The following is a 12,875-nucleotide window of genomic DNA, read 5'->3' on the forward strand; positions in this document are numbered from 1 at the left end:
TGGAGGTAAGAGTCTCAGACTTTGCTGCCTCATCTGATTTTGAATCATGATCCTCCCATCTCAGCTTCCTCAGTAGCTAGGATTACAGGTATGAACCAGTGGTGCCCAATTCAAGATGTACTTACATCAACTAATAGTACAACTGACAAGATACAGCGTACAATAAAGTCATCTCACTGGGAGTATTCCAAGTGTATACTTCATAGCAGAATATCTTCACAACAAAAGGACAGTGCTTTTTCTATTTCAAAACAATTTGTTTCAAAATTCACACACACAAACAGGAAAATACTATGATGAATCTTCATATTCTAGTCCTGTACCCCAAATCCAACTCTACTGAACTGTAATATTTCTGTCTTGCTTGGTTCACTTTGAGAAATAATTACACACAATGATCCTGGTATTCTGCACTCAGATACTCATTCTACACTTTCTTAAAATGCAATAACCTTGAATTTACTTATTTCCTACACAAATGTTTAAATCTATGGCAGTGCTTCTAAATCTTATGTAAATAATTACACTAGGCATATCTCTTTCACAGTGTATTTTATACTCATACGTTATACTGTTTATAACCTCTCTGAAAAGGTATTTGTTTGCTCAAGGTAGCTACTCATGATGATACACATATCTTATTTTAATACTGAAGGAATTCCTCATGAAGGGGTAATATTGATCAAGGTGCATTGTACTCAAACTGATATGTTGAATTTAAATCCCTTTGTACAGCTACTCAAAGATAATTTTCAAAAAAGTTCATCATGAGATGTTACAATTTACCAATTTCCCATTATTTAACATTAATACTACTTTTAACATAATATTAAAATAAACAAGATGTCTTAACCCATCTGAGTTTACCTAGACACCTATGTATGAAATTCCTGGGTTGCAGTTATTTACTAAGAGCCCAATAACGTTACTAAGATACTACAAAATGTTCCCATAAGTTGTGTATGAAAAAATTCCTTTTTATATTTTTCCAAATTTTGAATACATTTAAGAAAAAATAGCTACTATCTAGATAAAATGTTAAAAACTTCTTTAAGTGGTCTTTTTTTTCATCAAGTGAATGTTTAACATAGGTATACTAAAATTTGGTTGAAGGCATTTCCACCAACACAAAATTCTGATAATTTTTTCTTATATGATTGGGGAAATATGATAATTAGAATTGTTAGAGAAATGATGAGCTGTAATTAGGCACTAAGCTTAGATTCACTATGACAAAAAGGAAAAGAAATGCAAGAGAGGTGAATGGTTTGAACAATCCTGCCTCTATTTCATTTTGGGCAGCACATTGTTAAAAAAAAAAAGAAAGAAAAAGAAAAAGGAAAAAAGAAAAACCTTCTCTTTTGTAGCTTGTAAAATTTGCAAATTCCAGATCTCTAGACTTAGTGTTTCTGATTTAGCAGTTCTGGAAAAAAATGCTTTATTTTATTCTGATGCAATTAACCCACCAGACACTACTTAGCAATTAGTGGGAGGTGGAGGCATTTTCAAAGGAAAGGATTATGAGTAACTCACTTTTTGGTTTAGTGTATAATAGAAATTAATGATATCTGTTAAGCTACATCAGTATATTAAAAATACATTAGCACTAAGCCGAAAAAACCCCTCAATTTGTGGTTGGTATGCTTGAATTCTAGAACAGGTTGTAGGCTCATTTATTATTTCAGATAAATAAGCATATACTATGAAAAGTTTTTTGAGAATAATAGAAATGGTATTCTGAATTTACATGGCTAGTAAAAAAAAGTAGGGTGTGATCAGGAGTGTTACATTAAAAAATTATATTGCAAATGTTGGACTTTATTTTAGGACACTAGGCTTAGTAGCTAAAAAAAAAAAAAGTTACTTGCAGATTGCCACCAATAGTTTTATAAGTAAAAACTTCAACAGGAATCCAAAATTCATCCTCCTATAACTATAACCTACTGAAATTACATAAAAATGAGAGGAAAAGATATATTAATATCTAGGTTATGTAAGTTTTTTCAAATGCAGTTAGCAGAACTCAACCCTTCTATATTATTTGAAATGAATCTTATTTCCAAAAGATTTAGAATCTTGAGTTATTAAAGGAGAAATGGCAATAGAATGATAAAAGTTTAATAGAAAGAAATAAAGTTTTAATGTTGACCTAATTTACAACAGCAGTATAAAAAGTTTTATTGTAGTGAAATCAACAAGAATTTAACCTTGCTTTGACTAGACTGTAAGACAGAGATAACATGGGCTCAGAATGTGATCGAAAAGTCAAAGAAATATTCTTGTTTGGCCATAACTATTTGTTTCCCAAATATGTGTACCCTAATTTGTGGTATCAGCAATTAGTTATTAATTTTTTGCAGTCAGATTAAAAGTGAAATATATGAAACACAGCATACAAAATTTCGGAGATAGTTTTTCTTCTAATATATGAAATTAACTGAATAAAAAGTAAATCACTAAAACTAAATAGTTAAATTGTAAGTATCTATTATTCTGGGAAAAAAGAAAATCTGTCAAGGAAGGTATTCTCCAAATTTGAGTATGGGCATGCTGATAGATGCCACCTGGTCTGTAAAATCTCAAGAGTGCAGACTTCTTTGGCCACCATCACTGCATACTGATGGTATTCTGTAGAACAGCTGACAAGCGCAGTGATTTATTTACCCCTGGCTCCCTGTTGTAAAGGACAAAAGGAAGGGCTGTGGTGGTGATACTTATTTCTTCAACTGTTGTAGTAGCTACTTCTTAAGCAGCAACCTGAGTATAACATATGCAACTGAGGAAAAAAATGGTTCAGTCCTATATGCTTATCAAATCTATCTCTATATGACAGTTAAACTATTTTTAAATACAGTAGAGCTGGCTCATATGGCTCATGCCAGTAATCCTAGCTACTCAGGAGGCTGAGATCTGAGGACCACAGTTTGAAGCCAGCCCCAGCAGGAAAAGTCCATGAGACTCTGATCTCTAATTAAAACGCTAAAAAGCCAGCCACAAGTAGAGCTGTGGCCTAAGTAGTAGAGCACTAGCCTTGAGTACAAAAGCTAAGGGACAGTGCCCAGGCCCTGAGTTAAAGCTTCAGACTGGCAACCCCCTGCCGCCCCCCCCCCCCCAAATTTGATGCTTTAGTTAGAAAGTGATACTACAATGTTTTGTGTCCCCTCCCCACCCCCCCCCCCCCCCGTCTCTAGAGGGACTATCTTTAATACTCTGGTTCATAACATTCAGGTACTGTGTTTTTCTTTTTTTTTTTTTTAATTGTTATTATAAAGGTGATATACAAAGGGGTTACAGTTACATAAGTCAGGCAAAGAGTACATTTCTTTTTAAACAATATCACCCCTTCTCTTGCTCGCTCCCAGTTTAGCCCTTTACAATGTATTTTTTTAAGGAGAAAAAAATGACATGTAATAATCTTTATCTCCTAAGTTTAGTTAAATTTAACTACTCAATGATCATAATTCTCTAAAGAATTTTTTAACCAGTTGTCAGGGTGAGTGCATGAAGAGTATTTCCAGGAAATATAGTGTTCAAACTCCAATCAAGAAATGAAATTATATTTTGCTTACAAAATGGCCTTGGCTCTCTCCCAGGCACCACGTATCTAATCACCACCACATGCTGACTTCAGATACTATTTGCAAGGAAATGGGAGTTTAACCCATAATTTTTTGGTAGAGGTCAATCAAACCCAGGACCTTCTGCATGCCAAACACTTTACTACTCAGCCATACTCCTAGGTCTATCTCAGAAATATTTAACAGAACTCTCAACTATTTAAGAAAATCCATTTGGAATTTACCTACTTTAAAAGTATACCACTGTGCTAAAAGCTCAGTAAGCTCATAGAATCAAATGATGAGTAACAGAAATACATTTTAAGGTTACCTTTAAAAAGAACACAATTCTACTTATATACCTCTAACCTTAAACTTAAATCAAGCCATCTTTCAGCACCTTACAAATTTTTTTAAGGTGACAATTATTGAATACAGAGCCTTGTAAATACTAGGAAAGAACTCTATCAAGAGCTACACCATTAATTTTCCTTAAGTAATTTTTGATCCCCCAAAACACAAAACGTAAAAAAAAATTGTACATTACAAAAACCAATCCATCCATACACTAGAACTATATAGAAATTTAAATACCTAGTCATAAGAACATATTCTTGAGACTTTATAAAAGCAAAAAGTATGAAATAGAATATGCTAAGTTCAGATATTATGTTGAAAAAAACACTCCAATCTTTTTTCCAAAAATGTAAAAGCAATTTTTCTGCTTAGTAATTCAGTGACTGTTAATAAAAATACATATTTCCAAAGATCACAGGATAATTTAAAATATATTTAGCATGAATGCTATACAGAAAAGAACCCTCAAAACTGATTAACAATTTTTAAGCAATGAGAAGTAGCAATATAACAGTAATATTTAATGGCAATGAATTAGTCCGTTTCAGAACTCATACTGGATATATTGTATGTTTTTCCTTCAAGTGATTCTAGTTATTAAAATAAGCAAAAACAATTCAAGTAAAATAAGTTGATAAAATATCTAAAGTGTGGTTTGTAGTGCTGAGAACAAAAACTGTACTTCAAAATAATACTTAATAAAAACATAAAACTCTCACTATTGTCCTTGACAAATGTTGACCAGAAACTGTCAATTTTGATATGTTAGGTTTCAGTTGAAGAAAAAAATAGAAATAGATTACTACTTGCTAAAGAAAAAACAATATACATAGGTACAAAATTACTTTATATAAGCATTTTAAGTTATTATTTAACAAATTCTCATTAAATTCTAAAATGTCTATCAAAGAAAATTGCTACAGCTGATAAACTCCCCCAAATCTAAGCTGTCCTTATAAACTAGAATTATACATCACAAATAATAATTTTAAGTTGTTTCATCCATGGATACATTATATTGCCTCTTTCTTAGTTTATTCGGATATTTCTTTTACCCTAAGGACAACTATCTCAATAAATGATAACAGTGTAGTTAATTTTAAAGACAATTAAGAATCCCTGTCCCCACAAAAAGTATTAACCTTGGTGATGTATTTAATCAAAGATATAAATCACTGAAAACAATTTAAATGAATAAATATCACCTCAAATTCTGACATAATGAATTACATATCCAGGCTTAAATACATAATTAGATGAGCAAATTTAAAAGTCAAAATCTTCTCAAAACGTCCATTAGTGGAGGAGACCCAATCACATATAACAGTAGAAATTTTTACTAACATACTTCTTAACGTAACACTACTAAATCATGTTAACGCTTCTTAAGAAAACTGTAAGGCTTTTGTTGAAGATCTGGACTGATGCTTTAATAACCTGAAATATTTAGTAAGGTAAATTTATAGACGTTTGTAAGTTAATATATATAACAGAAAAGAGAATGTTATGATGCTGAATATTGTATCCAAATGTTAAGTTCTGACACTTTCAAATACCACAGATCGTAAGGTTCTCTAGGAAACAATTCTATTGACTTTAACTTTATCTACAATATAAACCTATATGCTATTTGTCTTCTTTCACTTAACTCATTAAGGCCCTGTCAAAGACACTTAGATTGAAAGGGATACATATATTGAACTTGAATATTTCTCAGATACTCATATTTTTCTATTTTCAACTTTTCAATACTCTTTAACCTGAAAAATACTGGTTCAACAAGGGGGTGGGACTGTAATTGTTTTCATCGTATACAAAAAAATATTCTGAAGTTGAAGTTATGAAACATTCTGTATTTTACCTCAACCACCTTACAGTATGATGACACCAATATAAAAAATACCAAAAACACCCTTAATTCTGATTTCTATTACATTTTAGTATTTTATTTAACCATAACTATTAATATATGCACATTTCTGGATTTCTAATACAAAAATCAACATTTAAGCAACCATCTTAAACATCTCAGAACTTTAAAAAATTTTACAATGTTTAGTGTAGCCCTATAACCTTAATTACTCTTCACTCTTAAGGCTGAATTATACTTTTCTTATGAAAACAAACATTTGGGATTTCCTACTTCTTAAAAGAGAAAATTTTTATGTGATGATTAAAAAAATCAGTTATTATATTTTATCTCTCATTTTACTTAGCAAGATTAAAAAAACAGCAGAATACTTTAACATGAGATAATTAACCAACTAAAACTTAGTAATAAATAACTGTTCAGTAAATCCACTTTACACTGTGCCAGATTATCATTTAGGAAACAAAAATTGCATTGACTAAAACTATGTGAAATGTTCAGCCAAAACTATAAAAATCAAAACATGCTGCTTGGGGCTGGGGATATAGCCTAGTGGCAAGAGTGCCTGCCTCGGATACACGAGGCCCTAGGTTCGATTCCCCAGCACCACATATACAGAAAACGGCCAGAAGCGGCGCTGTGGCTCAAGTGGCAGAGTGCTAGCCTTGAGCGGGAAGAAGCCAGGGACAGTGCTCAGGCCCTGAGTCCAAGGCCCAGGACTGGCCAAAAAAAAAAAAAAAAAAAAAAAAAACATGCTAGAAAAATGGTTCTGTGATAAAGTATTTTAGAGGTTAAGACAATGAAAGTTAATGGAAGTTTAAGCATTCTACAATGTTTAATATTTGAAACTTTTGATATGAGCTGTATTTTAATCAGAGTATCTCTCAGTAAGAAGTTAGTATATGTTCAAAACAGCAAGTTTTGCAGTTTTACCTAACTTGCCACTTTTGGTTAGGGGAGTACTTGGAATTTTTAAATTTTTCTTATATCTCATTAATCTTATTTAATTTTGTAGGCTCTACCTACTTTCCTACTTGCCAAACAGCCAATCACCAAATTTCATTTGATATAAACCCTCCATTTCATAAGATGAAAGGTCCAGTAACATAATACAAAATACTGAAATAATATACTGTAAAATTACTGTATACACTTAAGAGAATAAAATTGGAGTTATATTTAATACACTACCACAAAACCCTCAACTAATATAAAAGCAACCTAGAGTTTTAATAAGCAAGACACCCAGCTTTGGCCACTTCACGGCATGAGTTGTTTATTAATTATTTATATGCTAATTTAAATTCACCTAAAGTTTCAGCATAACCAATTGTCAAGTCAATTACACTGCAACGACATACAATGACATGATTTCAAAATTCATTAGTATACCTTAATCTTGTATCATGTTCCAATGCACTTTTATGTTCAGTATTCAATGAAGTTATAGGTTGTTTTCCAGAACTGGTTCTCTCCTAAAGGTCAAAACCTGCAATAAAAATGTCAAGTATTATAGCATGAAGAAACTCAACAGATTTTTCTCCTGCAGTTCTATTTGACCAGTAAACACAGAAGTCTTCAAAATGACCCCAATCTCAACAGTGCTCAAAGAAGCCTAATATGAAAATGTTTTTAAAATAGAAATAACTTGATTAGGAACACCTGTGATATGCTTTATCATCTGAAGCCTCTTCAAACAAATTGGGTTAATATGTTTTTGCTTTCATTTTTCTTCAGGGCATCTATTTTCAAAGCAGCATAGGCGACTGTGTACATGGAGATATGTAGGAGAGGACTGGTTGAAGGGGATTTTGTAAGGAAAATATAAAAAATACAAGTTGTGCTTCTAAAACTCCTAAAATCCACATAGCTTAAAAAATTACTTATGAGGTAGAGACAAAATTTAACTACTTGTTCCTTCAAATTATTAAATATATTACTGGAACCTGGGCGATAATATTGACATTTTCATTATTTTAATATTTAACATCTTTAGATATTTTAATTTTACAATTCTTAAGGATCAAATTTAGTATTTCTTGAAGTAAAATACAAGTAGTAAATGGTCTGTCACTAGACTAAGTAGTCTTTTAATGTTTCCAAGAAGCAGAGAGATACAAGTAAATATATAAAAGTAGTTTTTCATTTGCTTCACCTTTCTAAATATGATCTAGTGGTATTTAGTACTTTAATATTAAAATTACTAAATGTGTAAATGTATTAAGTGTGAGCCATAATGGTCTGAGTGAATTTCTACTTCCATGTAAGAATGGCTTAATAAAATAATAAAAACATTTTTTAAAAATCCCTTTATTCCTCTCTTGCCAAATCTTGGCTATTCAATGATAGAAATCACACCATCATGTATTTCACCAACACCAATCCAAATGCCATGACATTAAAAAAAATATTTTTACATATTCCTCAAAAGATCATCGATATGTGAGCACCCTGAAATTAAAGTACCTTAAAGAATTATAGAAAGAAAACAGAAAACTAAATACTAAGTTTCTAATATAGTATCAGCTTAATAACATTAACAAAAAATAACTAGATAAGAGCAAAAAGAGGTATGAATATAAATAAGACAATCATTAAACCAAATGTGTCTGGTTTAAAAAGGTAGTATTTAAAACTTTCCAGTAAAAAAACTCAAATGTTACAACTTATTATTTATACTTAAAAGACACTATGTCTTTCCAGTAAAAATATTTATCGAAACATGACAATTAAATAAAAGTATACTGAACTTCTCATAACTTAATAAAGTGTATCAAGAAATTTAAATATGCATAGTGAATATCAATTTGAAACTTTTCTAAAAGGGAAATCTTTTGCAGCAGCGCTAATATAGGTAAGAAAAAATAAAAAGTATTTCTACCAGAAAGTACCAGAAAGCAATATTTTCAGGATTTAGTCATTTGCAATATATAATCAGATAATATATTAACACATATTAGTAATCTGGTCTTCTAAACTCTATGACAGTCACCACTTTTATAATTATACTCATTTGTTTCTTTTAAAGGGGGTTAAAAAGGAATCAATATAGAGACTGTCACTGAATAAAAGAAAAAATATGAACCAAATTTAGGTCAGTAAAAAAATTTAAATCTGAGGTAAATTTTAATGAAAAATTTCAAAACTAAATTTGTAGTCTAATTTTTGAAAGCTTATGTATCATACTTAATATAATCCCTGGTAATTTTTCTTTATAAGCTAAATCAATTGACCAATATTTCTGGATTGGAAGTATTTTATGAATTCTGAATAGTTAGTATAAGTAAAGAAACAAAAATATACACAAGCTTTCAAAAAACAAAACCTTAAAATACAATACACAAACAAGAACCAGAATATGAAAAGTATTTTGAAATTTTTATACTGAAGTCTTTAATTAACATTAAAATTGACACTAAACGAATTAGAAAATGTGAAGTGACAGACATCTCAAGCTACATTTGGTATAACAGAAAGCAAGTTGGTAACATTTTTAAAAGTCTCAAATTAGACTATTCTTTGGGCTTTTAAAAATAGTATAAAGAGCAAATAAGTAAAAATTAATCCTACCAGGAGGACTGATATTTTCTCCTGCTCCCTCTCCCCCAACATATGTAAACCTAGCTTTATTTATAAAGGTAAACCACAGTAACAACACAATTCTCCACCATTCTTTTCCTGAGGTAATAATTTTCTGTAGTCCTTACAATAGAATGGAAAGTCATTAATTTCTATAGAGAAACATGAATAACTGCATATAAACATCAAATACCACACATCTGGTGGAACTTATACTTACATGCTCACAAATCTAAAATCAAAATCTTCCTGTTACACAGCATCACAGAAAATATATTTTGAATGCTATAGTTTTTATTTAGGTACTACTGTATTCTAAACACTTTATTTTAAATAAAGGAACCAATCACTTCTTTTAAAAAGTTGATTAAAACAATTATTCATCCTCAAAACAAATTTTAAAAATCCATAAACCTAAGCACTAAAAAAAAGTTTATACTTCATCAGCCTGGTGGAGTTTAAAACTTTCTTCCACTCCTATACTATCTCACCAGTCACACAGTTTAGATAAAAATTAAAATACAAAGCCAAAGTCATCAGGAAGTAAAGCTTATTAGTACTGGGGACTTTAAGCAGAATTACAAATTCATTCAAAATAGAAATGAAACATCCTACAGCTTCATAAAATCTAATTTTATAATCAGCTCCTTTTATGACATTTTCATGAAGTGATCCAAAATAAACATCTTTGAAAAAAAGATAAGCAACATGGGTTCAGTAATTTCAATTACTGTTATAAGGGAAAATACAAAATAAGATTTATAAACTCAGCTATACCACTTATTAAATTATACTTACAGTCCTATAGAGATTTTAAGTCATATTTTCATTTGAATATTTTCTAACGATTAATACTTGACAATGTGAAAAGTGTTTCAAATTTTCTACTACTCATAAAAGGATATAAATTATCGAATAGAAACTTTTTCAAAAGCATCTACAGCTGTTCAATAGTGAGTTTACTACTTGGAAAACCACACCTGCTTGTTATCAAGATGCAACTAAATGGAATGACAAATTTGGCAACAGAAATACACTGACGCTGTCTCAAGCACTATTCAACAAAAATCAATTGAAAATCGAGCAAATAAAAGACAACCATACTACTGTGTACAATGTATTTCTTCACAATGGATTTGTCAAAGAAATGCAATATATATAACATATACGCACCTGCACATACTCACCTGCTGTATTACTTAAATTAATAAACATATATGACTTGTAAAGTAAAAATTTTAAGTCCACTCCAATAGCTGCATTTGCAAAACATTTTAAAATTAGATGGGCTATTAAAAGTATTAAAATATATCTGGATTTTATGGAAAATTCCATTAAACACTAAGAAAATCAAATTTTCTTTTCATCAAAATAAACAAATGTTCCATATTCTGCATTCAACAAATACTAGACTATTTAGATGAAAAAAAAATTCGTGAAAGGAAAAAACAAAAACAAAACCCTGAACCCTTCACTGAGTTTTTAGCTAAAAAGAATAGAAATTTTGTGAAAATAGCTTCTTCAGTTTTATTTTTATTATACATCCCAGAACCATCCAAAATTCCTTTATGGGAAGGGGGAATCTTACTAGACACCAACAAAAAACCCCAAACCCCTCAATCTTAATGTTTTGTTACTATTTCCGTAGTTCTCTTTTAACAGCATAATTTTTCAGTAGGTCGAGAATTGTGTAGCGTTTAACATTCAAACCCCAGTCTCGTTTCCTGGCAGCCAATCAGGGGGTAAGAAATCCGCTGTTTTGGGAGCTCCGCTAGACAAAATTTGAAAGACATCACATTGCGCTTTCCTATTTTTCTCCGAGAAATATTTTAAATGAGGGCGGGCTAGAAATACATGAAATCAAGTGTTCTATCAACTTCAAAGGGAAACACTGCAGGCTGGCATGGCAGTCCTATAGAACTAGCCTGTCACTGAGGGAAGAGTTATTCCTCTTTCCAAATAATTGCTGCGCCAGAAAGCATCTCTAGAATATTTGCAACCCAGAGCGGCGCACATCGCACGCCAAACGTCCTCCCAACCAAAGGGTTAAATGCAGTGCCTTCAGTGTGGAATTGTCACCAAGGCTATTACTTGCAAAGTATCACCTAAAGTTAAGGCCATTGCTGGCTCACTTTTAGAGAGACCTACAAAGATTTGATAAGAACAGCTAAGGAGAAGGAGGACGCAAAAAAAAAAAAAAAAATCAAATTCACCACCTCTCTATCCTGCGCCTTGGTGTCAGGAGTTCCAAGAAAAGATGGGGAATTGCAAGACTTCACTATCTTGGTAAAGTCTTTTCTGGGGGAAAACATGGATACACTTTCACCGAGTGGTTTTCCTTGAGACGTTTCAAGGACTGAAGAAGGGAAAAAAATGTGTTTTGAATGCGGCCCGAGGAAGGAAGCGGCCGGGAGGAGGGAATCGCCAGCTCGCTGCCCCGGGCTTCCTCTCATCCCGAGCTGCCCCCGCCCCCACTCCCCCTCGAAGGTCGGCGCGGGGCGAGCTAGTGTCAGACACCCCAAAGCAGCCCGGAGCCAAAGCCCGGCATCTTTCCAGGCAGCCCGCGGCAACCTCAAACACCGGCCTCCGCCCCGCGGCGCCGGGCTCCCAGGCGCGGCCCCGACTACACGCACCGCGCGGGGGCTGGGCGGCCCGACGCTTCCCGGGGACACCTCGCGCGGTGGCGTCCCGAGACCACCAGGTGGGTGGTGGGGCGGGACAGGACCGGACGGGGGCGGGCAGGACCGTCGGCCCGGAGGCACCAGTCATCCCGGGTCCGGAATCTTGCCCTCGACTGAAGTTTCTGGTCCCGAAAAGAGCCAGGAACACAGCGGGGACCGGAGGCTCGGGCCGTGGGGGAGGAGGGAGCGTGCGCCTCTGCTGTCAGGGGCGGCGGCGTGTAGACCCCAGGGCGTCCGGGCCCGACGTCGGCCCAAGCGCTGCCCCCGCTGACAGATCGGCTGGGCGGCGGCTGCGCGGCCGGGTCCCGCTCAAACTGCAGCTCCCCTCCCCCGTCCCCCGCGCTCCCGCCACATCCCGCTCGCCGCCGCCCGCGCACCGCGGCCCCCGCCACCCCAGCCCCGACGCCCGCGGACCTTCGCCATAAAGCGCGGGCGGACCCAGCGCCCGCTTCAGTCCCCGGCGCCCCTCAGTGCCCGCCGGCCCCGCCGCGGCCGCCTCCGGAGTCTTCCCTCCGCTCTTACCGACGGCGCCGACTCCGAAGTTCTGCGGACTGCTCTTTGCTCTGAGTTATTTTTGAAGATTTTTTTTTAGTGATTTTTTTTTTCCGGCGGAGTCCTGTGGCGCAGCACTCTCGGACAGGTTATCCCGACTCTTCCCGCTAGATTGATGAGAACGGGCATCACTCGAAAATGGCGCCGAAAGCGCTGAGGCTCCTCATTCAAATTCGTTAGAGCCAACCCCGCCGCCCCGGGGCATGCCGGGAACGCGGGCTTCGCCCCCCTCCCTCCCCTCAGCTGTCAATAGCACCTCTGAACCCGCCTCCTCTGGCT

This window comes from Perognathus longimembris, chromosome 3 (genome assembly GCF_023159225.1).
Source record: "Perognathus longimembris pacificus isolate PPM17 chromosome 3, ASM2315922v1, whole genome shotgun sequence".
NCBI classification, from domain to species: Eukaryota; Metazoa; Chordata; class Mammalia; order Rodentia; family Heteromyidae; genus Perognathus; species Perognathus longimembris.